Here is a 24,998-nt window from a genome sequence, read left to right on the forward strand (position 1 = left end):
GGGTGTTCTAATGTGTCTGTTAGGGGTGTCCTAATGTGTCTGTTAGGGTTGTTAGGTGTGTCCTAATGTGTCTGTTAGGGTTGTTAGGGGTGTCCAAATGTGTCTGTTAGGGTTGTTAGGTGTGTCCTAATGTGTCTGTTAGGGTTGTTAGGTGTGTCCTAATGTGTCTGTTAGGGTTGTTAGGTGTGTCCTAATGTGTCTGTTAGGGTTGTTAGGGGTGTCCTAATGTGTCTGTTAGGGTTGTTGGGGGTGTCCTAATGTGCCTGTTAGGGGTGTCCTAATGTGCCTGTTAGGGTTGTACAATTCCAGTAACTTTTCCTAAATTCCCTGGTTTTCCTGAAAATCCCGGTTGGAATTTGGGGAATGTTACAGAGATGTTGAAACCCTAAGACAGTACTATAGAGGAAGGGAGACAGCATTATATCCACATGTGCTTTTTAAATGGTCAAATAAATCAAATACAAATATCAAATAGCGACGAAGGGAAGAAAAGACATGGGTGTGTTTCAGTTCAGTTGGGAAGGGAAGGGAAGACATGGGTGTGTTTCAGTTCAGTTGGGAAGGGAAGACATGGGTGTGTTTCAGTTCAGTTGGGAAGGGAAGACATGGGTGTGTTTCAGTTCAGTTGGGAAGGGAAGACATGGGTGTGTTTCAGTTCAGTTGGGAAGGGAAGACATGGGTGTGTTTCAGTTCAGTTGGGAAGGGAAGGGAAGACATGGGTGTGTTTCAGTTCAGTTGGGAAGGGAAGACATGGGTGTGTTTCAGTTCAGTTGGGAAGGGAAGACATGGGTGTGTTTCAGTTCAGTTGGGAAGGGAAGGGAAGACATGGGTGTGTTTCAGTTCAGTTGGGAAGGGAAGACATGGGTGTGTTTCAGTTCAGTTGGGAAGGGAAGACATGGGTGTGTTTCAGTTCAGTTGGGAAGGGAAGGGAAGACATGGGTGTGTTTCAGTTCAGTTGGGAAGGGAAGGGAATACATGGGTGTGTTTCAGTTCAGTTGGGAAGGGAAGACATGGGTGTGTTTCAGTTCAGTTGGGAAGGGAAGGGAAGACATGGGTGTGTTTCAGTTCAGTTGGGAAGAAAAGACGGGTGTGTTTCAGTTCAGTTGGGAAGAAAAGACATGGGTGTGTTTCAGTTCAGTTGGGAAGAAAAGACATGGGTGTGTTTCAGTTCAGTTGGGAAGAAAAGACATGGGTGTGTTTCAGTTCAGTTGGGAAGGGAAGACATGGGTGTGTTTCAGTTCAGTTGGGAAGGGAAGAAAAGACATGGGTGTGTTTCAGTTCAGTTGGGAAGGGAAGACATGGGTGTGTTTCAGTCCAGTTGGGAAGGGAAGGGAAGACATGGGTGTGTTTCAGTTCAGTTGGGAAGGGAAGGGAAGACATGGGTGTGTTTCAGTTCAGTTGGGAAGAAAAGACATGGGTGTGTTTCAGTTCAGTTGGGAAGGGAAGAAAAGACATGGGTGTGTTCCAGTTCAGTTGCGAAGAAAAGACATGGGTGTGTTTCAGTTCAGTTGGGAAGGGAAGGGAAGATATGGGTGTGTTTCAGTTCAGTTGGGAAGGGAAGAAAAGACATGGGTGTGTTTCAGTTCAGTTGGGAAGGGAAGGGAAGATATGGGTGTGTTTCAGTTCAGTTGGGAAGGGAAGAAAAGACATGGGTGTGTTTCAGTTCAGTTGGGAAGAAAAGACATGGGTGTGTTTCAGTTCAGTTGGGAAGGGAAGAAAAGACATGGGTGTGTTTCAGTTCAATTTGGAAGGGAAGGGAAGACATGGGTGTGTTTCAGTTCAGTTGAGAAGGGAAGGCATGGGTGTGTTTCAGTTCTGTTGGGAAGGGAAGAAAAGACATGGGTGTGTTTCAGTTCAGTTGGGAAGGGAAGGGAAGACATGGGTGTGTTTCAGTTCAGTTGAGAAGGGAAGGCATGGGTGTGTTTCAGTTCAGTTGAGAAGGGAAGACATGGGTGTGTTTCAGTTCAGTTGAGAAGGGAAGGCATGGGTGTGTTTCAGTTCAGTTGAGAAGGGAAGGCATGGGTGTGTTTCAGTTCAGTTGAGAAGGGAAGACATGGGTGTGTTTCAGTTCAGTTGGGAAGGGAAGGGAAGACATGGGTGTGTTTCAGTTCAGTTGGGAAGGGAAGACATGGGTGTGTTTCAGTTCAGTTGGGAAGGGAAGGGAAGACATGGGTGTGTTTCAGTTCAGTTGGGAAGGGAAGGGAAGACATGGGTGTGTTTCAGTTCAGTTGGGAAGGGAAGACATGGGTGTGTTTCAGTTCAGTTGGGAAGGGAAGACATGGGTGTGTTTCAGTTCAGTTGGGAAGGGAAGACATGGGTGTGTTTCAGTTCAGTTGGGAAGGGAAGGAATGGGTGTGTTTCAGTTCAGTTGGGAAGGGAAGACATGGGTGTGTTTCAGTTCAGTTGGGAAGGGAAGGGAAGACATGGGTGTGTTTCAGTTCAGTTGGGAAGGGAAGGGAAGACATGGGTGTGTTTCAGTTCAGTTGGGAAGGGAAGACATGGGTGTGTTTCAGTTCAGTTGGGAAGGGAAGAAAATACATGGGTGTGTTTCAGTTCAGTTGCTGCTCTGTGTGTTTTGGTTTCATTGCAGATAACGAGAACAGGTTGGAGGAGAAAAAGCCAGCATTGATTTTGTTTGCTGGGCAGGCGTTTCTCCATTACAGAGCTTGGTCGATAAACACAGGGCTGAGCAGAATGGGAGGAGCGGTGTGTGTGTGTCATTCATTACGATGATGAACAAATAAACACACACACTATCCAGAATGTGTGTTCAATTATAATTGTTGCAATCCGAACAGAAAATATTTAGTTGGTTTCTGCAGTTTGCTGTCTTCAGGGCTGTGGAATCTGCTTAGATCAGCTAACGACTGGCCTACTCGTTTATTACAGAGACTTACACACACACACACACACATCCACGCCAAGATTGCGAGGGATCAATAAGGTTCTATTTATGAATGATGCTAAATGAGGCAAACACATATTTTGTGTGTGTGTGTATATGTATTGTGTGGCCTCCACCTCTATACCTCCCCAGTATGACCTCTGACCTCTCACCCCTAGAGATGCCCAGTCTTTGGCCTGTTGGTCCAGGTTGAAACCGAACACAGTTTCCATTACTGTCTCAACCCTGTAGACAACTGGCTCTCCACCTGCCACACACATTTTGACATTTTAGTCATTTAGCAGACACTCTTATCCAGAGCGACTTGCATTCATCTTCAGATAGCTAGGTGGGACAACCACATACAACCACATATCACAGGCATAGTAAGTACACCTTTCCTCAATAAAGTAGCTGTCAGCAAAGTCAGAGATAGAAAGGAGAGAGGGGGACAGAACAGCTTGGACTGGGCAGAGCTGACATCCCGTAGGGGTGGGAGGACCAAAAGACCAGAGGTGGCAGAACAGAGTGCTGGGGTTGGGGTGTAGGGTTTGAGCATAGCCTGAAGGTAGGGAGAGGCAGGTCCGTTTTCTGTTCTGTAGGTAAGCACCATGGTCTTGCAGTGGATGCGAGCTTCGACTAGAAGCCAGTGGAGTGTGCAGAGGAGCGGGGTGACGTGGGATCATTTGAGAAGGTTGAAATCCAGAATTCTGCAGCCCACCTGGTTAAGATGCAGTGATTTGATGGCACAAGTGAGCCCAGTCAACAGACGTAAGATGACAACGCCTGGATTGGACCTGTGCTGCTTCCTGTGTGAGGGAGGGTAATACTCTATGGATGTTGCAGAGCATGAACATGCAGGAGCAGATCACTGCCTTGATGTTTGCAGAGAACGACAGAGTGTTGCCCAGGGTCACGCCAAGATTCTTTGCACTCTGGGAGGGTGACAGAGTGTAACCATGGTCCTCACACCTCTACAACCCACACCATGGTCCCCACACCTCTACAACCCACACCATGGTCCTCACACCTCTACAACCCACACCATGGTCCTCACACCTCTCCAACACACACCATGGTCTTCACACCTCTCCAACACACACCATGGTCCTCACACCTCTACAACACACACCATGGTCCTCACACCTCTACAACCCACACACCATGGTCCTCACACCTCTACAACCCACACACCATGGTCCTCACACCTCTACAACCCACACCATGGTCCTCACACCTCTACAACCACACCATGGTCCTCACACCTCTACAACCCACACCATGGTCCTCACACCTCTACAACCCACACCATGGTCCTCACACCTCTACAACCCACACCATGGTCCTCACATCTCTACAACCCACACCATGGTCCTCACACCTCTACAACACACACCATGGTCCTCACACCTCTACAACCCACACCATGGTCCTCACACCTCTACAACCCACACCATGGTCCTCACACCTCTACAGCCCACACCATGGTCCTCACACCTCTACAACCCACACCATGGTCCTCATAACTCTACAACCCACACCATGGTCCTCACACCTCTACAACCCACACCATGGTCCTCACGCCTCTACAACACACACCATGGTCCTCACACCTCTACCACACACACACCATGGTCCTCACACCTCTACAACACACACCATTAGGAGAATGAACAGATTCCTGGATAGAGGATGAGAGGATGAGTGTGTGTGTGTGTGTGTGTGTGTGTGTGTGTGTGTGTGTGTGTGTGTGTGCGTGTGTGTGTCAGGGTCGGCGGTGAAGAGTGGGTGTCACCTGACCATTCTAGTTTCAAAGCAGCGTTCAACTTAAGTATTTGTGAATAGCGCTACGTCCATTTCTACAAAAGCATGTTGTTGAGCCCTACTGATTTGAATAAACCCATGACTGTGGTGTCAATTGGCTGGTGAAGAGGAGGATAATGAAGGACTGTGTTCAGGTGTAACTCACTGGTGTTTCCAGGAGAGCGTCTGTGTAGAAGCAGTAGATACTGAGACTGTGTGATCCACTATGGACCCTTTCCAGAGTGTCAGGCAACAAAAGCAGGTTTATTTGAATGCATAAGAATGTGTGTGAGTGAGTGTGTGCGTGTGTGTTGCCAACTCTGCTCCATGTTCAGCATGTAAAACAAAAGGCAGTCAATCACAGGTCACATCATCTGCAACAGCTGCAGGGGGGGGGGGGGCAAAGCAGATTTGGAGATGAAAGATGATCTGTGGTGGGTGTGTACATCTATTTTCTCTCCCAGATATACAAAGGTACAGTGACTGCTAGGGACCACCATTAATAATCCTGGTTGCAGAGGCTCTATCCTTGTTCATGCGTTGTGTTAGGCTAGTCCCAGCCAGAGACAGACAGAACTGGATATCCCCTCCTTTACTCTATACTGCTCTGGCCAGGTGTCACAGCAGGATATGGAGGTTTCAACTCAACACAATAGGTCATGGAGTGCTTGTGTCTGATATACAACTCTAGAGATTCAAATACTACCGTATAACAAGGAATAGGATCAAGACTCTCTCTGAGAAGCAGAACTGGCCCAGATGTTAGCTAGTAAGAACTGCTCTCTCTTCCTCCTCCTCCATTCAATCTGGCCACTTTAGCACCCCCCCATCCCTACTTCCCTTTTTACACGAGACAGATTACTTCTTCTAACCTCCTTTCAGCAGGCTGCAATGAGACATGCAGCGAGAGAGAGAGACAGAGACAGAGACAGACAGACAGACAGGGACAGACACACAGGGACAGACATACAGGGACAGATACACAGGGACAGACACACAGGGACAGACACACAGGGGCAGACAGGCACACAGAGAGAGAGACACACAGGGACAGACACACACACACACTGCTCCCATATAGCTCTAGCTACACATCTACATTGCTATTATATTCGACACTGACATTTAAAAACATAATTCTTCCCTGTGACATTTCAGATAGATCTAGTGTACCCTCTACTGGGAAATACAACAACTGGTAGCAGTTATCAGTTAAGATCTGATTACAGAGCTTGTTAGATACACTGCCTTCAAAAAGTATTCATACTCCTTGACTTATTCCACATATTGTTGTGTTAAAGCCTGAATTCAAAATGGATTACATAGATTTTTCTCACCCATATACACACAATATCAATTAATTACAAAGTGAACAGATGTTTTTAGAAAATGTTTGCAAATTTATTGAAAATACAATACAGAAATATCCCCTTTACATAAGTATACACGCTCAAGTTAATACATGTTAGAATCACCCAGTGATTACAGCTGGGCGTCTTTCACCTGGATTGTACAATATTTGTCCCTTATTCTTTTCAAAATTCTTTAACTCTGTCAAATTGGTTGTTGGTCATTGCTAAATAACCATTTTCAGGTCTTGCCATTGATGTTCAAGTAGATTTAAGTCAAAACTGTAACTCGTCCACTAAGGAACATTCACTGTCTTCTTGGTAAGCAACTTCAGTGTATTTTATTCTATTTATTTAACCAGGCAAATCAGTTAAGAACAAATTCTTATTTTCAATGACAGCCTATCACAGCCAAACCCGGACGACGCTGGGCCAATTGTGTGCCGCCCTATGGGACTCCAAATCATGGTCGGTTGTGATAAAGCCTGGAATCGAACCCGGGTCTGTAGTGACTCCTCTAGCACTGAGATGCATTGCCTTATACCGCTGTGCGACTCGGTTCGGCCTTGTGTTTAAGGATATTGTCCTGCTGAAAGGTGAATTAATCTCCCAGTGTCTGGAGGAAAGCAGACTGAACAAGGTTTTCCTCTAGGATTTTGCCTGTGCTTAGCGCCATTCCGTTTATTTTTTAATCCTGAAAAACTCCCCAGTCCTTAACTATTACAAGCATACCCATAACACGATGCAGCCACCACTATGCATGAAAATATGGAGAGTGGTAATTCGCTGATAACTACTTTATTGAGGAAACGTGTACTTACTATGCCTGTGACAAAATGGCGCCGACAGAGATGGTAGCCTCACTTTGAGTTCTTAGGAAACTATGCAGTATTTAGTTTATGTATTATTTTTTACATTGTTACCCCAGAAAATCTTAAGTCTTATTACATACAGCCAGGAAAAACTATTGGATATAAGAGTGACTTCAACTTACCAACATTATGACCAGATATACGACTTTCCTAAAGCGAATCCTCTGTTTGGACCACCACCCAGGACAATGGATCTAATCCCAGTAGCCGACCCAAAACAACGACTCCGCAGAAGGGGCAGATGGATCGGCCTCCTAGTCAGGCTCCGTAGACGTGCATTTCGCCCACTGCTCCAGAGTATACTACTCGCCAATGTCCAACGGCTCTTGACAACAAGGTAGACGAAAATCGAGCAAGGGTTGCCTTCCAGAGAGACATCAAAGATTGTAACATTCTCGGTTTCACGGAAACATGGCTCACTCGGGATATCGGTTCAGCCACAGGGCTTCTCCATGCATCGCACCGACAGAGATAAACACCTCCCTGAGATGAGGAAAGGCGGGGGAGTATGCTCCATGAATAACGACTCATAGTGTTATCATAACAACATACAGGAACTCAAGTCCTTCTGCTCATCCGACCAAGAATTCCTTACAATCAAATGCCGGCCATATTACCTCCCAAGAGAATTCTCGTCAGTTATCGTCACAGCCGTGTACATTCCCCCTCAAGCAGACACCACGACGACCCTCAAGGAACTTCACTGAACTCTATGTAAACTGGAAACCATATATCCGGAGGCTGCATTTATTGTAGCTAGGGATTTTAACAAAGTACATTTGAGAACAAGGCTACCTAAACTCTATCAACATATTGATTGCAGTACTTGCGGGGGTAATACACTCATTCACTGCTAACGTCCGCGATGCATACAAAGCCCACCCCCGCCCTACCTTTGGCAAATCCGACCACGACGCCATCTTGCAGGTCCACAGATGATGCAATCACCATCAAACTGCCCTATCCCATCTTGATAGGAGGAATACCTATGTACAGTGCCTTGCGAAAGTATTCGGCCCCCTTGAACTTTGCGACCTTTTGCCACATTTCAGGCTTCAAACAAAGATATAAAACTGTATTTTTTTGTGAAGAATCAACAACAAGTGGGACACAATCATGAAGTGGAACAAGGAACACACCAGGCAGGTCCGAGATACTGTTGTGAAGAAGTCCCTCTAAACTTTCAGCTCATACAAGGAGAAGACTGATCAGAGATGCAGCCAAGAGGCCCATGATCACTCTGTATGAACTGCAGAGATCTACAGCTGAGGTGGGAGACTCTGTCCATAGGACAACAATCAGTCGAATATTGCACAAATCTGGCCTTTATGGAAGAGTGGCAAGAAGAAAGCCATTTCTTAAAGATATCCATAAAAAGTGTTGTTTAAAGTTTGCCACAAGCCACCTGGGAGACACACCAAACATGTGGAAGAAGGTGCTCTGGTCAGATGAAACCAAAATTGAACTTTTTGGCAACAATGCAAAACGTTATGTTTGGCGTAAAAGCAACACAGCTGAACACACCATCCCCACTGTCAAACATGGTGGTGGCAGCATCATGGTTTGGGCCTGCTTTTCTTCAGCAGGGACAGGGAAGATGGTTAAAATTGATGGGAAGATGGATGGAGCCAAATACAGGACCATTCTGGAAGAAACTGATGGAGACTGCAAAAGACCTGAGACTGGGACGGAGATTTGTCTTCCAACAAGACAATGATCCAAAACATAAAGCAAAATCTACAATGGAATGGTTCAAAAATAAACATATCCAGGTGTTAGAATGGCCAAGTCAAAGTCCAGACCTGAATCCAATCGAGAATCTGTGGAAAGAACTGAAAACTGCTGTTCACAAATGCTCTCCATCCAACCTCACTGAGCTCGAGCTGTTTTGCAAGGAGGAATGGGAAAAAATTCAGTCTCTCGATGTGCAAAACGATAGAGACATACCCCAAGCGACTTACAGCTGTAATCGCAGCAAAAGGTGGCGCTACAAAGTATTAACTTAAGGGGGCTGAATAATTTTGCACGCCCAATTGCACGCCCAAAAATGTCGTTCCACTTCATGATTGTGTCCCACTTGTTGTTGATTCTTCACAAAAAAATACAGTTTTATATCTTTATGTTTGAAGCCTGAAATGTGGCAAAAGGTCGCAAAGTTCAAGGGGGCCGAATACTTTCGCAAGGCACTGTAAGAAAGCTGTTCATTGACTACAGCTCAGCATTCAACACCATAGTACCCTCTAAGCTCATCATCAAGCTGGAGGCCCTGGGTTTCAACCCCGTCCTGTGCAATTGAATCCTGGACTTTGACGGGCCGCCCCCAGGTGATGAAGGTAGGAAACAACATCTCCACTTTGCTGACCCTCAACACTGGGGCTCCATAAGGGTGCGTGCTCAGCCCCCTCCTGTATTCCCTGTTCACCCACGACTACGCACGCCTCCAACTCAATCATCAAGTTTGCAGACGACACAACAGTGGGCTTGATTACCAACAACAACGAGACGGCATACAGGGAGGAGGTGAGGGCACTCGGTGAGTGGACTTCAGGAAACAGCAGAGAGAGCACACCCCTATCCACATCGACGGGACAGCAGTGGAGAAGCTGGAAAGTTTTAAGTTCCTCGGTGTACACATCACAGACAAACTGAACTGGTCCACCCACACAGACAGTGTGATGAAGAAGCCGTAACAGCGCCTCTTCAACCTCAGAAGGCTGAAGAAATTTTGCTTGTCACCCAACACCCTGACAAACTTCTACAGATGCACAATCGAGAGCATCCTGTCGGGCTGCATCACAGCCTGGTACGGCAACTGCACCGCCCTCAACCACAAGGCTCTCCAGAGAGTGGAGCGGTCTGCACAACGCATCACCAATGGTAAATTACCTGCCCTCCATGACACCTACAGCGGTCGATGTAACAGGAAGGCCAAAAAGATCATCAAGGAAAACAACCACCCGAGCCACTGCCTGTTCACACCGCTACCATCCAGAAGTCGAGGTCAGTAAAGGTGCATCAAGGCTGGGACCGCGAGACTGAAAAAAAGCCATCAGACTGCTAAACAGCCATCACTAACTCAGAGAGGCTGCTGCCTACATTGAGACCCAATCGCTGGACACTTCAATAAAAGGATCACTAATCACTTTAAATACAGCCATTTGAAATAATGGCACTTTAATAACGTTTACATATCTTACTTTACTCAGATCATATGTAAACTCAGCAAAAAAATAAACATCCTCTCACTGTCAACTGCATTTATTTTCAGCAAACTTAACATGTGTAAATATTTGTATGAACAGAACAAGATTCAACAACTGAGACATAAACTGAACAAGTTCTACAGTCATGTGACTAATAGAAACTGAATAATGTGTCCCTGAACAAGAGGGGGGGTCAAAAGTAACAGTATCTAGTGTGGCCACCAGCTGCATTAACTACTGCAGTGCATCTCCTCCTCATGGACTGCACCAGATTTGCCAGTTCTTGCTGTGAGATGTTACCCCACTCTTCCACCAAGGCACCTGCAAGTTCCTGGACATTTCTGGGGGGAACAGCCCTAGCCCTCACTCCGATCCAACAGGTCCCAGACGTGCTCAATGGGATTGAGATCCAGGCTCTTCGCTGGCCATGGCATTACACTGATATTCCTGTCTTGCAGGAAATGACGCACAGAACGAGCAGTATGGCTGGTGGCATTGTCATGCTGGAGGGACATGTCAGGGTGAGCCTGCAGGAAGGGTACCACATGAGGGAGGAGGATGTCTTCCCTGTAACACACAGCTTTGAGATTGCCTGCAATGACAACAAGCTCAGTCCGATGATACTGTGGCACACCGCCCCAGACCATGACGGACCCTCCACCTCGATCCCGCTCCAGAATACAGGCCTCTGTGTAATGCCGATTCCTTCAACGATAAACGTGAATTCGACCATCACCCCTGGTGAGACAAAACTGCGATTCGTCCGTGAAGAGCACTTTTTGTCAGTCCTGTCTGGTCCAGCGACGGTGGGTTTGTGCCCATAGGCGGCGTTGTTGCCGGTGATGTCTGTTGAGAACCTGCCTTACAACAGGCCTACAAGCCCTCAGTCCAGCCTCTCTCAACACTGATGGAGGGATTGTGTGTTCCTGGTGTGACTCGGGCAGTTGTTGTTGCCATCCTGTACCTGTCCCGCAGGTGTGATGTTCGGACGTACCGATCCTGTGCAGGTGTTGTTACACGTGGTCTGCCACTGCGAGGACGATCAACTGTCCGTCCTGTCTCCCTGTAGTGCTGTCTTAGGCGTCTCACAGTACGGACATTGCAAATTATTGCCCTGGCCACATCTGCAGTCCTCATGCCTCCTTGCAGCATGCCTAAGGCACGTTCACGCAGATGAGCAGGGACCCTGGGCATCTTTCTTTTGGTGAATTTCAGAGTCAGTAGAAAGGCCTCTTTAGCGTCCTAAGTTTTCCGAACTGTGACCTTAATTGACTACCGTCTGTAGTAGCACTACCGTCTGTTAGTGTCTCATTGACCGCTCCACAGGTGCATGTTCATTAATTTTTTATGGTACCTTGAACAAGCATGGGAAACAGTGTTTAAACCCTTTAAAATGAAGTTCTGTGAAGTTATTTGGATTTTTACAAATTATTTTTGAAATAAAGTTTTTTTGCTGAGTTTAAATACTGTATTTTATAACATCTATTGCACTTTACCTATGCCGCTCGGCCATCGCTCATCGATATATTCATATTCTCATCCGCCTCTTTAGATTTGTGTGTATTAGGTAGTTGTTGGGGAATTGTTAGATTACTTGTTAGATATTACTGCACTGTCGGAACTAGAAGCACAAGCATTTCACTACACTCGCATTAACATCTGCTAAAAATGTGTATGTGACCAATAACATTTGATTTGATTTGTGGTTGTCTCACCTAGCTACAGTGGGGTAAAAAAGTATTGTCAGCCACCAACTGTGCAAGTTCTCCCACTTAAAAATATGAGAGAGGCCTGTAATTTTCATCATAGGTACACTTCAACTATGACAGACAAAATGAGAAGAAAAATCCAGAAAATCACATTGTAGGATTTTTAATGAATTTATTTGCAAATTATGGTGGAAAATAAGTATTTGGTCACCAACAAAAAAGTAAGATTTCTGGCTCTCACAGACCTGTAACTTCTTTAAGAGGCTCCTCTGTCCTCCACTTGTTACCTGTATTAATGGCACCTGTTTGAACTTGTTATCAGTATAAAAGACACCTGTCCACCTCACAGTCAAACTCCAAACTCCACTACGGCCAAGACCAAAGAGCTGTCAAAGGACACCAGAAACAAAATTGGAGGCCTGCACCAGGCTGGGAAGACTGAATCTGCAATAGGTAAGCAGCTTGGTTTGAAGAAATCAACTGTGGGAGCAATTATTAGGAAATGGAAGACATACAAGACCACTGATAATCTCCCTCGATCTGGGGCTCCATGCAAGATCTCACCCCGTGGGGTCAAAATGATAACAAGAGCAAAAATCCCAGAACCACACGGGGGGACCTAGTGAATGACCTGCAGAGAGCTGGGACCAAAGTAACAAAGCCTACCATCAGTAACACACTACGCCGCCAGGGACTCAAATCCTGCAGTGCCAGACGTATCCCCCTGCTTAAGCCAGTACATGTCCAGGCCCGTCTGAAGTTTGCTAGAGAGCATTTGGATGATCCAGAAGAAGATTGGGAGAATGTCATATGGTCAGATGAAACCAAAATACAACTTTTTGGTAAAAACTCAACTTGTCGTGTTTGGAGGACAAAGAATGCTGAGTTGCATCCAAAGAACACCATACCTACTGTGAAGCATGGGGGTGGAAACATCATGCTTTGGGGCTGTTTTTCTGCAAAGGGACCAAGGAAAGAATGAATGGGGCCATGTATCGTGAGATTTTGTGTGAAAAACTCCTTCCATCAGCAAGGGCATTGAAGATGAAACGTTGCTGGGTCTTTCAGCATGACAATGATCCCAAACACACCGCCCGGGCAACGAAGGAGTGGCTTCGTAAGAAGCACTTAAAAGGTCCTGGAGTGGCCTAGCCAGTCTCCAGATCTCAACCCCATAGAAAATCTTTGGAGGGAGTTGAAAGTCCGTGTTGCCCAGCAACAGCCCCAAAACATCACTGCTCTAGAGGAGATCTGCATGGAGGAATGGGCCAAAATACCAGCAACTGTGTGTGAAAACCTTGTGAAGACTTACAGAAAATGTTAGACCTCTGTCATTGCCAACAAAGGGTATATAACAAAGTATTGAAATAAACTTTTGATATTGACCAAATACTTATTTTCCACTATCATTTGCAAATTACTTAATTAAAAAGCCTACAAGGTGATTTTCTGGATTTTTTTTTAGTTGAAGTGTACCTATGATGAAAATTACAGGCCTCTCTCATCTTTTGAAGTGGGAGAACTTGCACAATTAGTGGCTGACTAAATACTTTTTTGCCCCACTGTATCTTAAGATGAATGCACTAACTAAGATAAGAGTGTCTACTAAAAGACTCAAATGTAGATATGAATGTAACATGTTATCAAAGTAAAACGGCTGATAAGAAAGTCAGATGTTCATTAGTTCAAGTCCCACCAAATCAGATGTTTATTAGTTCAAGTCCCACCCAATCAGATTAATATTGTTTGTTGATGAAATTATGCACTTCCATCTACAAATACTCATACCTCCGAGACAGTTTACCTAAACCCTTCAATGGATTGTTCCAGGTTCATTCTGAAAGCCATCTATATAACACAAGACACTGTGATAACCTTCACCTTCCCCATTGCTGCACCTCATAGTCAATTCTCTATCAGATACTCTGGAATTCTTATCTTCACATTGACAAAACCTCATTATCCCTCAATAACTTCAAGCGAAGACTGGTGGTCAGCCTGATGAATCAAACTAACCAATAATCCCCTCCATGTAACACACACACACACACACACACTTTTTCTTGAATACTGAGTATATCATGTACAATTATAATTAATATGCTTTGTTTGACTGAATTAACTTTTTTTTTGTACATAGATTTGTGTAGTTTTCATATCAGCCCTTTTAGTCTTCCAACCTCACCTGCACACCGTTTTACCAGTTTATATCTGCACTGTTTTGTCTTTCACTTTGTTTCTTTAGTGTGAATAAATAAAACCTAAAAACCTAATGGAAACTGAGGTAGATAGCTCATTCTCCGTCTCTGAGTAGTAACTGGCAGTGTTCACACCTGGTCAGTCAGTTGATATCAAAGTGCACCGTCTGATATGAAAAGCTAACAGGACAGCCAATCAGAACAAGGGGGATGGTGCAGGTACTGTAGCCTACATGCGTAAGAGCCTTTGTATCCATGCTTGAAATAGGATATTGTTACGTCTGTAATGCTGTAACACTCCCCTTTAGCAAACACTGCTATCATGTTAGCATGAATAAACACTAGTATCCTGGGACTATGTACAGGCTGTATACGCTAGATTATAAAGTGTGTGGGACAGAATGGAAAAACAGAAACTTAAAAGAAAGCTTGAAAACAAATACTACATGTAATAACAATCCTGTGTGTGTGTGTGTGTGTGTGTGTGTGTGTGTGTGTGTGTGTGTGTGTGTGTGTGTGTGTGTGTGCGTGCGTGCGTGCGTGCGTGCGTGCGTGCGTGGTTTCACTGAGCTCATTATAACAGGAATGGGCTAAATAATGATCTTGTAAAAGCCCAACAAAACACAATCCACATAGCATAAAGGTCAGAGTTCAAAATGACCATCTTCATCTGGATTGGAAAAATGAAAATGGTGGACAGAGAGACAGTAAAAAAAATAATGTAAGTATTTAATTTTTAGATTGCAGATTTGTCCAGCCAATGGAAAAAAAAAAAGATCAGAAATAATCCTCTTAACTGTATGTTTAGTAATGTGATTTAGTGTTATTTAGTCAGTGAGTACAGATGCTGCTTTCCCCTTCACCATAGTAAGGGTTGTGACATTCCATATTAACACCAGATACAGCACAAGTGTGTGTGTATGTGAATGTGTGTATATTTGTGCGTTTCTGGGAATGAAATGATCCCCATTATGACACACTGTTCCAGAGTGACACGCAATACCTGACCTCGCTCCAAATCAATGATCAACTTCACTGTCTTCATTCTTTTGGAGTGTAATGTTTACTATTAATTGTTATTGTTTATTTCACTTTTGTTTATTATCTACTTCACTTGCTTTGGCAATGTTAACATATGTTTCCCATGCCAATAAAGCCCTTAAACTGAATTGAATTGAGAGGCCCGTCTGTGGTAATCCTGACCCAGGCACAGCTATCTCCAGCTCCTCCTCTCTGGCTCTCACCCTCCTGGGGGGAAAGTACACTGTGGTACTGGCCTCAGTCACACAGCAGAGGGGTGAAGAAGGACTCCATTACTCACATTTGCACTTACAGACAAGACACACACAGACATGTATGGACGGACACACACACACTATAATCTAGAGTATACAGCCTGTACATAGTCCCAGGATAAGGCTATGTCCATTACTAGTGTTTATTCATGATAGCAGTGTTTACTAAAGGGGAGTGTTACAGCATTACAGACGTAACAATATCCTATTTCAAGCATGGATACAAAGGCTCTTACGCATGTAGGCTACAGTACCTGCACCATCCCCCTTGTTCTGATTGGCTATCCTGTTAGCTTTTCATATCAGACGGTGCACTTTGATATCAACTGACTGACCAGGTGTGAGCATTGCCAGTTACTACTCAGAGACAGAGAATGAGCTATCTACCTCGGTTTTAATTCCCAACAATATTAATCTGATTGGGTGGAACTTGAACCAAGGAACATCTGATTGACTTTCATATCACCCGGTTTACTTTGATAACAACTGATCGACTTTGATATCAGTTGTCGAGGCTATGTAGAAGATCATGGATTCATTCACACCTCAACCAAACACTGAAGTAGAAAAGGGCGTTGCAATTCTATCTATTTAAAGCTCTTGTGCAACCATAGGCTGCGTGAAGTCATGTCGGATAACCAGACCACTCTGCTTTTTAATCTCTAGCAATCATTTTAGTTTGACACATAAATGACCTACCAATCAGTGACAAGCATTGAGCGCACCCTGACTCTCAATCTAAACGTTTGCTCTGTGTATCACACAGTATCACTGACTATCACTCAATTCATCACAATACTAAATGACTGGAGAGATAGACTTAACACATGGCATCGAGGCATTGTGATTTAATTGTAAGAATCAAAATATGCATAAACAATGTTATTCATACAGATACAGTGACTAGCTTCCCTCTGTGAGGGAAGGAGCAGTAGCCAATAGCTGCTAACAGAAACAAGCTGTTTCTTCAGAGCAGAAGGCCAGCATTTCAATTCTGAAATACATCCAATCTCCACATACAGTATGCGCACGCGCGCACGCACACACGCACACACAGTGTGTTTCTGAAGAATCAAGAAATACCAGACAAGGAATTCCAATGCTCGGCAACCCTCCTGGCTCATGTGACTGCACAAATACAAACACACACACAGGCCAGATTGTGTGTGGTGCGTTTGCTTAAAGGCCATGATAAAAACAGGGGGAAAATGCATAATCTGATATGCATGACTTACAGTATAGCCTCTCTCCTTTCTTTTCCCCTCACACATCACAGGTTGCATCTATTATACCCCCCCCTCCCAAATACCAACCAAAACATTAGACCGAGATTGACTCAGTATGCATTTAGGGGGGTTTGAGGTCAAATAAAAAACCTCTTAATACATGTCAAATGTGAGCAGACGTGAACATGTGAAATTGTGAAGCATTAATGCACATTCTCTGACTGCCCTAGAGCACCAAAACCAGTCTGCATATCTTCTGACAGTTCTATAACACTAAAAACCAGTCTGCATATCTTCTAACAGGTCTACAACACTAAAAACCAGTCTGCATATCTTCTAACAGGTCTACAACACTAAAAACCAGTCTGCATATCTTCTGACAGGTCTACAACACTAAAAACCAGTCTGCATATCTTCTGACAGGTCTACAACACTAAAAGCCAGGCTGTATGTTCTCTGACAGGTCTAAAACACTAAATACCAGGCTGTATGTTCTCTGACAGGTCTAAAACACTAAATACCAGGCTGTATGTTCTCTGACAGGTCTAAAACACTAAATACCAGGCTGTATGTTCTCTGACAGGTCTACAACACTAAATACGAGACTGTATGCTCTCTGACAGGTCTAAAACACTAAATACCAGGCTGTATGCTCTCTGACAGGTCTAAAACACTAAAAACCAGTCTGTATGTTCTCTGACAGGTCTAGAACACTAAATACCAGGCTGTATGTTCTCTGACAGGTCTACAACACTAAATACGAGACTGTATGCTCTCTGACAGGTCTAAAACACTAAATACCAGTCTGTATGTTCTCTGACAGGTCTAAAACACTAAATACCAGGCTGTATGCTCTCTGACAGGTCTAAAACACTAAATACCAGGCTGTATGTTCTCTGACAGGTCTAAAACACTAAATACCAGTCTGTATGTTCTCTGACAGGTCTAAAACACTAAATACCAGGCTGTATGCTCTCTGACAGGTCTAAAACACTAAATACCAGGCTGTATGTTCTCTGACAGGTCTAAAACACTAAATACCAGGCTGTATGCTCTCTGACAGGTCTAAAACACTAAATACCAGGCTGTATGTTCTCTGACAGGTCTAAAACACTAAATACCAGGCTGTATGTTCTCTGACAGGTCTAAAACACTAAATACCAGGCTGTATGTTCTCTGACAGGTCTAAAACACTAAAAGCCAGGCTGTATGTTCTCTGACAGGTCTAAAACACTAAATACCAGGCTGTATGTTCTCTGACAGGTCTAAAACACTAAATACCAGGCTGTATGTTCTCTGACAGGTCTAAAACACTAAAAACCAGTCTGTATGTTCTCTGACAGGTCTAGAACAGTAAAATCCAGCCTGTATATTCTATGGCAGGTCTCATTGCTCTAGATTCTATACTGAACAAAAATATAAACGCAACATGCAATAATTTCAAAGATTTTACCAAGTTCCAATTCATATAAGGAAATCAGTCAATTTAAATAAATTCCTTAGGCCCTAATCTATGGGTTTCAAATGACTAGGAATACAGATATGCATCTGTTGGTAACAGATACCTTAAAAAAGGTAGGGGCGTGGATCAGAAAACCAGTGCCTGGTGTGACCACCATTTGCCTCATGCAGCGTGACACATCTCCTTCACATAGGAGTACTTCTATGTAGTACTTGTAGTTTTTCATGTTGTCTGTCTACTTTTTTTGTAATGACTTGGTGCTGCCCATCTTGGCCAGGGCGCTCTTGAAAGAGATTTTAATCTCAATGAGCCCTTCCTGGTTAAATAAAGGTTAAATAAATAAGAGTTGATCAGGCTGTTGACTGTGGCCTGTGGAATGCTGTCAGGCTCCTCTTCAATGGCTGTGCGAAGTTGCTGGATATTTACGGAAACTGGAACACACTGTCGTACACGTCGATCCAGAGCCAAACTTGCTCAATGGGTGACATGTCTGGTGAGTACGCAGGCCATGGAAGAACCTGGGACATTTCCAGCGTTCAGGAATTGTGTACAGATCCTTGCGACATGGGGCCGTGCATTATCATGCTGAAACATGAGGTGATGGCGGCAGATGAATGGAACGGCAATGGTCCTCAGGATCTCGTCACGGTATCTCTGTGCATTCAAATTGCCATTGATAAAATGCAATTGTGTTTGTTGTCCGTAGCTTATGCCTGTCCATACCATAACCTCACTGCCACCATGGGACACTTTTCACAATGTTGACATCAGCAAACCGCTCACCCACATAACGCCATTCACATGGGTCTGCGGTTGCGAGGACGGTTGGATGTACTGCCAAATTCTTTAAAACGATGTTGGAGGCGGCTTTTGGTAGAGAAATGAACATTCAATTCCCTGGCAACAGCTCTGGTGCACATTCCTGCAGTCAGCATGCCAATTGCAAACTCCCTTCTGTAGCATTGTGCTGTGAGACAAAACTGCACATTTTGGAGCTGTCTTTTATTGTCCCAGGCACAAGGTGCACATGTGTAACGATCATGCTGTTTAATCAACTTCTTGATATGCCACGTCCGTCAGGTGGATGGATTATCTTGGCAAAGGAGAAATGCTCACTACAAGCTTTTTGTGCATATGGAACATTTCTGGGATCTTTTATTTCAGTTCATGAAACATGGGACCAACACTTTACATGTTGCGTTTATATTTTTGTTCAGTGTAGAAGACCAAAACCAGTCAATGATTTTTCTCTAGAACAGGGTTCCCCTAGTGTCCTAGCACTACACAACTGATTCAAATAATCAAAGCTTCATGAGATGGTTACTTGAATCAGCTGTGTAGTGCTAGGGTAAAAAACTAAACGTGCACCCAGGGTGGGCCCTAGGACCCAGTTTTGGAAACCCTGGTCTAGAACAAAACCGGTCTGCCTTTTCTCTCTTGTTCCTCAAACCCAATCTGCAAGGTCTGTGACAAATATATAAACAACAGTACTGCCTGCATATCCATCCATCTAGATCACAACCAGATCAATGTCATTGTAGAGACCTCTAGTCTATAAAACATGCAAAGAAAGGGGTCAGCGTCCCAAATGGCACAAGTCTACCTGGGCCCAGGGCAAAAGAAGTGCAATAAACAGGGAATAGAGTGCCATTTGGGATGCAGCCAGAGTGTGTCTGTCTGTGAGAGCAGATGTTGTGCATGATGAGGATAGAGGGCTCGTAAATCACCATGTCTTACCAGCGGAGAGGGAGGTTCTTGTGTTTCCTATTAACCAAAGCCTTCGCTACTTCCTCATCAATCATAGAACATGCCTGGAATGAAGAACAGAAACACAAAACATATTAGGACCACTCAGTACAAAACATCTAAAAAATATTATGTTTTGTCCATGAGAAGGGTAAAAAAAAATCCAGTAACCTTCCCAAAATTCCAGAAATCCCGACTTGGAAAATTCACAGAATCAGGAGGTTATAAGCAGGAACCCCATAATCCTCCAACCAGGATTTCTGGAAAACTGGGGAATTTGGGGAAAGTTACCAGAAATGTGCTACACTACACATGAGCAACAAAGCCTGGTTGACAGTCTGGGTCTGCTACTGCTCTCCTGCAAACATGTTTGGCATGACAATTCAATGGGAGTTGCTGAGAGAGCTGTAACAGACTGGCAAATATAGGTTTCTTTACCATCATTCACTGTGGATGGCCGGTATGGGTTAGTAGTAACATATGATCCTCCAAAAGACGAACTACTACAAATTGATAACTTTAAAACAAATGTCAAAAATATGTACAGTTGAAGTCGGAAGTTTACATAAACTTAGGTCGGAGTCATTAAAACTCGTTTTTCAACCACTCCACAAATTTCTTGTTAAAAAAACTATAATTTTGGCAAGTTGGTTAGAACATCTACTTTGTGCATGACACAAGTAATTTTTCCAAAAATTGTTTACAGACAGATTATTTCACTGTATCACAATTCCAGTTGGTCAGAAGTTTACATACACTAAGTTGACTGTGCCTTTAAACAGCTTGGAAAATTCCAGAAAATGATGTCATTGCTTTAGAAGCTTCTGATAGGCTAATTGACATAATTTGAGTCAGATGGAGGTGTAACTGTGGATGTATTTCAAGGGATCTTGTGAAGATGCTGGAGGAAACAGGTACAAAAGTATCTATATCCACATAACCTGAAAGGCCGCTCAGCAAGGAAGAAGCCACTACTCCAAAACCACCATGAAAAAGCCAGACTACGGTTTGCAACTGCACATGGGAACAAAGATCGTACTTTTTTGGAGAAATGCCCTCTGGTCTGATTAAATAAAAATAGAACTGTTTGGCCATAATGACCATCGTTATGTTTGGAGGGTAACGGGGAGGCTTACAAGCTGAAGAACACCCTCCCAACCGTGAAGCATGGGGGTGGCAGAATCATGTTGTGTGGGTGCTTTGCTGCAGGAGGGACTGGTGCACTTCACAAAATAGATGGCATCATGAGGCAGGAAAATTATGTGGATATATTGGAGCAACATCTCAAGACATCAGTCAGGAAGTTAAAGCTTGGCCACAAATGGGTCTTCCAAATGGACAATGACCCCAAGCATACTTCCAAAGTTGTGTCAAAATGGCTTAAAGACAACAAAGTCAAGGTATTGGAGTGGCCATCACAAAGCCCTGACCTCAATCCTATAGAATTTTTTTGGGAAGATATGAAAAAGCGTGTTTGAGCAAGGAGGCTTACAAACCTGATTCAGTTACACCAGCTCTGTCAGGAGGAATGGGCCAAAATTCACCCAACTTATTGTGGGAAGCTTGTGGAAGGCTACCCGAAACATCTGACCCAAGTTAAACAATTTAAAGAAAATGCTGCCAAATACTAATTGAGTGGATCTTCTGACACACTGGGAATGTGATGAAATAAATAAAGGTTTAAATAAATCATTCTCTACTATTATTCTGACATTTCACATTCTTAAAATAAAGTGGTGATCCTAACTGACTTAATACAGGGAACTTTTTCTAGGATTAAATGTCAGAAATTGGGAAAAACTGTGTTTAAATGTATTTGGCTAAGGTGTATGTAAACTTCTGACTTCAACTATATATATATATTCTGTGTTAAATGACAAATGTTATTGTCATGTGACGCACTGGAGAAGACTCATCTGATCTCATCGAGATGGCTGACTTGAGTACAGAACTTAGAGAGAGACTCCTGGAAACTGGATATGGGTGTAGTTACAGTACAGAGAGGCTTCTGGCCCAAGGCTAGAGCTGGGAAACACAACTCTGGCCCTCCAGTTCCCAAGTCCCACTGGTTTTTGTTTTCAGCCAATCAAAGACTGGATCAGCTGCCCGAGACATGGCTAGACAAAATAAGCCTCAAACCTCTCCCATCCCAAAACCATCATTACTACTGTCCCGTTCCTGACAGCAAAGGACAGCAAATGACTAATAGTCACCAAATATGAGACAAAAACATGATTGAACGTTTTGACGAAGAACAATTTCTCTTCAACATTCATCATTTTAGTTTGAGTTTATAAACATTAGCAACTTCATTATCAACTCCCTTTGAATTCCCCTAGCTTCTAATTAGAGATGAAATAGAGATGAATATATAGAGATGACTGTGTGTGTGTTTAGTAATCATAGCACCACGACATTAGACTACAAAGATAGAGAGGGAGTCAGGAAGGGAGGGAGAGAGATAGGGGGATGGATGGATGGCAAGAGAGATGAAGAGAGAGATGGCGAGAGAGAGAAGGAGGGAGGCATGTAGGGAGGATGAGAAGGCAAGAGAGAGGAGGGAGGCATGTTGGGAGGATGAGAATGCGAAAGAGATGGATGGAGAGAGAGAGATGTAAAAACAAAACAACAAAAAACACACAAAAAAGCTAAATGTATATGCAAGTCTTCCATTGTGAATCTCAAGTACTTTCAGCTGCAGCACAGCGGGCTGTCTGTATGGTGTCATTGTCTTAGCACTCCACTGGGAACTGCTCAGTCTATTTCCGTTTCAGTGTAGAGTGAATGGGAGAGGCACCAGACACAATAGAAAGAGAGGCCATATCGGCTTCAATCACGACTTTTACCTTGGTTTGTTTAAAACAAATCTATTATGTTTTGAGGGCTTGTATTTTTCTGAAATACCAGCCTTTCAGATGTATGAGATGACTATAGCTGCCTCACCAAATACATGTATACTTCACTAATGCAATCACTCACTCACTGTAACTGAAGAATGTAGGTAGATGATTCATATAAAGAGTGATGACTTAATTTGGCCCAGTGCTGTGGCTCACAAGACCTCTCAAAAAAAAGACCCCTAGTGTCCTAGCACTAGTCAGCCAGTCCAGTCAGTCAGCTAGTCAATATGCTAGCCAGTCAGTCTGTGAGCCAGCAAGACCACAAAGCAGCCCCCTTCCCCAACTCTGACTAACTCCATGTCTCAGCTGCCTTTTTCTCCACAATTCTGTGGTATCCAATTGGTTAACCCGGCTGGCTTTCGCTTAACCCGGAAGCCAGACGCACCAATGGGTTGGAGGAAACAACGTGGACCTGGTGACAGTGACAGCGTACACTGCGCCCGGCTCACCACAGGAGTCAAGACAAGGACATCCCTGCCGGACAAACCCTCCCCTAACCCAGACGATGCTGGGCCAATTACGCACCGCCCCAAGGGTCTCCAGGTCACGGCCGCCTGCGACAGAGCCTGGACCCGAACCCAGAATCTCTAGTGGCACAACTAGCACTGTGATGCAGTGCCTTAGACCACTGCGCCACTCAGGAGGCCGACGTGAAACAATAGTGAGCTGTGCAGCGTTCAGTCTTGTTTAACCAGGCTAGGTGTCTGCAGGCCCTAGATGATGTTGTATCAGTAGCCTTGATGCCATGGGCCCTTCTGCAGAAACAAAACCACAGTATAAGTGTTAGAAGAGAAACAATGCAGCAGAATGACACAACATGGAGCAATGCACAGGCAGATGTAGTTTGGTGTTCACTCACTCACTCACTCGGGCCAGAGCTCTGTTTATGGGTCTGAGCATGTGTGATAGGAGTGCCAAAATGACACCCTATTCCCTACATAGTGCACTACGTTTAACCAGGGCCCAAAGCGCTCCGGTCAAAAGTAGAGCAATATATTTATAGTTGCACGGCACACCTCCATCACTCGGTCACGTCACGCAATTGTTATGAACTATTTAAAGACGTCTCAGCCATAGCGGCTCTTGAAAGTCAAGTGTTTCTTAATGGGGGTTAATGATTATTTCGTCTGAATTACACTGCAGTTGCTTTGAAATATGACGACATTGCTAAAGTATGCAAATAATTAGCAAGAAACAACTGTCATCATTCAAATGCACTTTAGACAGATAGCAATGTTTCCTTTAGCTAGGAAAGTCAAAATACATGCTAGTGTTAGCTCCCTAAATTTTGGTGCTCTCCATTGTTTAACGTCAGATTGCGTCACTCCTACGTGACGCTTGTCCCTGAACCAATTTACCTTGTAGGACGTGGAACTCATATTCAAATCTGAATATTCCAGAGCAGCTGTTTCTTATTTACAATATCACTGCGCTCTTATGAAATCTCTATGAAATAGACAGAAAAGCTGGCCAACTTATTATTGCAATGATTTATACTGAACAAAAATATAAACGCAACATGTAAAGTGTTGGTCCCATGTTTCATGACCTGAAATAAAAGATCCAATACATTTTCCATAAACACAAAAAGGTTGTTTCTCTCAAATGTTGGGCATAATTTGTTTACATTCCTGTTAGTGAGCATTTCTCCTATGCCAAGATAATCCATCCACCTGACGGGCGTGGCATATCAAGAAGCTGATTAAACAGCATGATCATTACACATGTGCACCTTGTGCCTGGGACAGCAAAAGGCCACTCTAAAATGTGCAGTTTTGTCACACAACACAATGCCACAGATGTCTGAAGTTGAGGGAACGTGCAATTGGCATGCTGACTGCAGGAATGTCCACCAGAGCTGCTGCCAGAGAATTGAATGTTCAACTCTCTACCATAAGCCACCTCCAACATTGTTTTAGAGAATTTTGGCAGTACGTCCAACCGGCCTCAAAACCACCGATCGTGTGTAACCATGCCAGCCCACGTCTAAAACCAGCCACCCGGACAGTTGATGAAACTGAGGAGTAATTATGTCTGTAATAAATCCCTTTTGTGGGGAAAAACAAATTCTGATTGGCTGGGCCTGGCTCCCCAGTGTGTGGGCCTATACCCTCCCAGGCCCCGTTGCCCAGGGCCTAATTAATTTATTTAAATTGACTGAGTTCATTATATGAACTGTAACTCAGTAAAATCGTTTATATTTTTGTTCAGTATACATCACTTAATCTGCTTTTGTTTTATGTCAACAGGGCAGTACAAAATCTGCTTGTTATTTGTCAGCAGGATGTAAGCCTAGTGTATACAGTGTGTGTGTGTGTGTGTGTGTGTGTGTGTGTGTGTGTGTGTGTGTG

At 44.0% G+C, this 24,998-nt stretch overlaps 1 protein-coding gene across 8 annotated transcripts in view; it reads right to left on the reverse strand.

Annotated features, from left to right (window-relative positions):
* Positions 1–24,998, reverse strand: part of zmiz1a (zinc finger, MIZ-type containing 1a) — a 226,251-nt gene that overhangs the window by 125,411 nt on the left and 75,842 nt on the right. For all 8 annotated transcript variants that reach the window (XM_036986835.2, XM_036986831.2, XM_036986832.2 and 5 more), the window contains exon 3: positions 19,739–19,812. The gene's annotated coding sequence lies outside the window, so the exon portion shown is untranslated. The remainder of the gene's footprint in view (positions 1–19,738; positions 19,813–24,998) is intronic.

Source organism: Oncorhynchus mykiss, chromosome 1 (assembly GCF_057628025.1).
Source record: "Oncorhynchus mykiss isolate SJ-2025 chromosome 1, ASM5762802v1, whole genome shotgun sequence".
Lineage (NCBI taxonomy): Eukaryota > Metazoa > Chordata > Actinopteri > Salmoniformes > Salmonidae > Oncorhynchus > Oncorhynchus mykiss.